This window comes from Babylonia areolata, chromosome 3 (genome assembly GCF_041734735.1).
Source record: "Babylonia areolata isolate BAREFJ2019XMU chromosome 3, ASM4173473v1, whole genome shotgun sequence".
NCBI lineage: Eukaryota > Metazoa > Mollusca > Gastropoda > Neogastropoda > Buccinidae > Babylonia > Babylonia areolata.
The window spans coordinates 55,593,570-55,598,569 of NC_134878.1; positions in this window are offsets into that span (position 1 = coordinate 55,593,570).

Consider the following 5,000-nt stretch of genomic DNA (forward strand, 5'->3'; position numbering starts at 1 on the left):
GTCTGGGTCTGGGTTCGAATCCCGCTCTCGCGCACGTACTTTCTCCCCCAAGTTTTTTGACTGGGAAATATCAAACTGAGCGTCTAGTCATACTAATGAGACTATATATATATATATATATATATATATATACATACTTAGTGCTGCAGCCTTATGGGCTAGTTGGCCTTTGGGAACCATCCCAACGCCGACTGTCCTGAAACCCTCTTGGCCGAGAGAGTGGGGATGTAACTTGGGCAAGGCACTCTCCACTATAATCAAATTCTAGCCCAGATAGTCGGAACAGCAGTTGCCTCCTCTGCTGTTCAGATGGTCATAGTCGGACACGACAGACTATCATATATATATATATATATATATATATATATATATATATATATATATATATATATATATATAAACCGAGATGTCCAGTGTTGCAGCACGCACGCACTTGGCGCCACTGGAAAAAAACCCATGACGCCGTAAGTGTTGCCCTGTGGCCAAATTATGTAACGGAAATCTTTAGATAAATAAATAGATGAATAAGTCCATGAATGAATGAATGAATGAATGAATGAATGAATCACGTGCAATCGATTGCTCTGTGGAGCGGCACTGCAAACATCACCTGAGAAGAAATCACATCGTTCAACAACAACAACAACAACAAAAGAATAAGAAGGAATCACTTACACACACACACACACACACACACACACACACACACACACACACACACACACACACAACCAACCCCAAAAAACAAAAACAAAAAAACAAAGAAGAGATAAAATAAAATGAAACAAAAAGCTTTTGTCAACAATCACCAGTATGTTGAGTGGCTGGGGGAAACTGACTAAACAAAACTCCTCCTTATGCTGTTGTTGGCGCTGGTTTTTGTTATATTGGTCACGAGACTTCCGATGAATATGGATGTTTGTATAATCAACTGCCATTTATTCAATGTTATTATTTTTTTTTAATCTATTTATTTATTTGTTTATTTACTTAGTTATTCATTCATTTATTTATCTACTATCTATCTATATACTTATTGGTTTGGTCTGGACGCTAGTCATTCGGATGAGACGCGATAAACTGAGGTCCCGTGTGCAGCATGCACTTTGCGCACGTAAAAGAACCCACGGTAACTAAAGGACTGTTCCTGGCAAAATTCTGTAGAAAAATCCACTTGGATAGGAAAAACAAATAAAACTGCACGCAGGAAAAAACTACAAAAAAAAAAAAAAAAAAGGGTGGCGCTGTAGTATAGCGATACGCTCTCCCTGGGGAAAGCAGCCCGATTTTCACACAGAGAAATCTGTTGTGATAAAAAGAAATACAAATACAAATATTTACATTCTAAAAACCAAAACAAAAAAAAACCCAAAAAACAAATTTTTTTTTTCTTTTTTCCGAACTTTGTATCTTTCCATGTGTGTGTGGCGCGCGTGCGTGATCCCATGTGAGAAAAGCGAGACGGAAAATGGATTAGGCAACTTCTTTGATCTGTCAATGGCAGCGTTGCCCGTGGAAACGGCAGCAGCACCCGTTGACATTCATTACACGATGCGCGTGGCATTGGCCATCCGGCTGCAGAGAGATTACGTTGTCATGAAGTGGCTTTGTGTCTTCTTGATTACATAACACATATTGTGTACGCACGCGCGCTTGTGCTTAGAGAGAGAGAGAGATGGGGGGTGGGGGGGGGGGGGAGAGGGAGAGAGAGAACCAGTTTTTCAGACTGATATAGAGAACATGCTTTTGAGAGAGAGAGAGAGAGAGAGAGAGAGAGAGAGGGTTTCAGATTGATACAGAGAACATGCTTATGAGAGAGAGAGAGAGAGAGAGAGAGAGAGAGAGAGAGAGAGAGAGAGAGAGAGAGAGAGAGAACCAGTTTTTCAGATTGATATAGAGAACATGTTTTTGAGAGAGAGAGAGAGTGAGAGAGAGACAGAGACAGAGATAGAATGGATAAGTGAGCGAATCTTATATTCTGCGGATAACAGATTAAGCAAACAATGCTTTTCATCGTCCAACCGTCGAAAGGAAATAAACGTGAAAAAAAAATGAAGGGAAAGAAACGACAGCACAAAACAAAATAATTATAATAGTAAACAAAGAATGAACATGCTATTGAGATGAAAGAGAACACGCTTCTGAGACAGACAGACAGACAGACAGACAGGGAACAAAGGATATAGCATTAAACTTTCATGATGAAAAGATAAACCGATCTAGTATCGTTTGATTTATTCATTTATTTATTTTAGTTTTATTTTATTTATTTTTTGTCTCCGTTTTCGCACGATAGTGTTGTTTTTGACGTGACACTGATAAAAAGCAGACTGAGGGGAAGGAACTGGAGATGTATTTTTGTGCTTACTTCCCTGTTTGACGGGCGCAACAGCCCGGCCGAGCGGTAAAAGCGTTGGACTTTCAATCTGAGGGTTCCGGGTTCGAATCCTGGACACGGCGCCTGGTGGTTAAAGGGTGGAGATATTTACGACCTCCCAGGTGCAGACCTGCTAGTGCCTGAACCCCCTTCATGTGTATACGGCAAGCAGAAGGTCAAATACGCACGCTAAAGATCCTGTAATCCATGTCAGGGTTCGGTGGGTTATGGAAACAAGCAGACCTGCTAGTGCCTGAACCCCTTCTGTGTGTATTTACATGCAGAAGATCAAATACGTACGTCAAAGATCACGTAATCCATGTCAACGTTCGGTGGGTTCTGGAAACAAGTACATACACATACACTAAAAGGAGAGTGCGGCAAACACGGCAGGGTAAATAAACAAAAGTGTCGTACACGTAAAATGTTACATGTCTGTGTGCGTGTGCGTGTGCATGTGTGCGTGCGTGCGTGCGTGCGTGCGTGCGTGTGTGTGTGTGTGTGTGTGTGTGTGTGTGTGTGTGTGTGTGTGTGTGTGTGCGACTGAAACCTGATTGAACGACACAAGAAACGAATGATGAGCGCCCCAATGGCGGCATCTGCCAGCTGGCTTTACCCAAGTAGGCAGTCCGTTGTGCAAATGACTTCGTGTTTTGTAAAGCGCTTAGACCAAGGATAGGCGCTACATCAGTATCCATATCAATACAATACACAATACACAAACTTTATTGTCTATACTTTGGTACAGAGATTTTCTTTTTGGCAGCAGCACATGTTGAACATAAGAAGAAAACAACAAACAAATAATATAATGAATAGAAAATAAAAAGATAAATTAAATGGCACCAAATGGAAATAGCTATATACAAATATACAGATTACTGAAATTTACGTGCCTCTCCATTTCAGTCAGCCAAACCGCATTGCACATCTACCCCCCCCCCCCCGCCCCACACACACACACCACGCACACACACCACGCGCACACACACGCACACATACACTCTCTCTCATCCCCTCTCTCTCTGTGTCTCTCTCTTCACAAGAAATGCAACTACAAAGATCATAAACACTAAAAGAAAGTATCGTCGGATAAGTCAGGATTTCTTTCTTTCTTCACTTACGTTCCCTCTTTCTCTTGGTTCTTGTATTCACAGAGTATGACAGTCAGTCGTGTCCGACTATGACCAACGGAACAGCAGAGGAGGCAACTGATGTCCTGACTGTCTGGGCTAGATTTTGATGACAGCGGAGAATGTCTGCGTTCGGGGCAATCAGTCCATAATTATTTTATACGCTACACCACATCTGTCAAGCACATAGCCTGACCAGCAGCGTAATCCAGTGCGCTTGGTGAGGTCTCGAAACATAATAAACAAACAAATAGATAGAGAGATAAATGAATAAATAGATAAACAGATAAATAAATAAATGAATAAGTACAGAGACAAATGAATAAATACATGACAAACCCTCGATATTTTAATCGATTTATCTGAACTGAAGAGACTATGAATAAATGAACCAACCGAATATGTTAACGCACCGCGTGCTTGACAGATAATTACAATCTGTGTGTACCCTGGAACCCCACCCCCACGCCCCACCCCCAATCACAGTCCACGCGCTTGTCACGTGACCATCATCAGCGGAAGTTCTGTCGCGAAACAGGAAACGCACCATACAAACGCTTGTGACTGCTAGTCAGTGGACCCACCACAGTATACCCGGCCAGTACCCTTTGTGGTGGTCATTATGTTTACGCTACGCAATGCGCCCGTAATCGATCGCCCTGCGCGTAAGCGGGTGATCACATTGTTCTGCTATGGACTCTGCTTCTTGACAATGCGGTTTTTTGTTTGTTTGTTTGTTTGTTTTTTTCCGGTCGGATATCCTACAACACCTAAAACGAACGATTATCATAACCATCAGCATAAAATGCGGCGGCGGCGGCAGCGAGGGAAGATTGTTCGATCGATAGATAAACGTTTGGGAGGGGGAAGGGGTGGGGGTGGGGGCAGGTAATGCTACGGACAGGTAGGCAGACATACAGAGCTGGATGGAGGGAGGAGGGATGGAGGAAGAGGGAGGAAGAAAGAGAGAGATAGAGGGAGGGAGAGAGAGAGAGGGGGAGTGGGAGGAAGAGTGAAAGAGAGGGGGTTGCAGGGGAGAGAGAGGGGAGGGTGATATACAGGAAGAGTGTGAGAGAGAGAGAGAAGGACAGGTGGGATGGGGAGGGGAGAGAGAGGGGGTAGTGAGGGAGAGAGAGAGAGAGAGGGAGAGAGAGAGAGAGAGGTTGTTACTTTGCAATGATAGGCACGCAGTAACACAAACGGTGATCACAAAGTCGATGATAGGTATAGGTCATACTCCATGCTTTCGACACAGCCGTCCACGAAGGACTATCAAAAGGACAAAACAAAACGAAGCCAAACAAAATAAAACGTGCATCCAAAGAGCAGTCTACTCTGAAACAGCAAATGGATCATTTATTGAGCTTCAACCCGACGCGACAAATGCTGCTGGCATTGTGTGCATAAAATGCGGATGAGAGAACACAGACAAGTAAACGAAAGACTCTCCAAAGAAAAAAACAACAACAAAAAAAACCTTTGGGAATGGA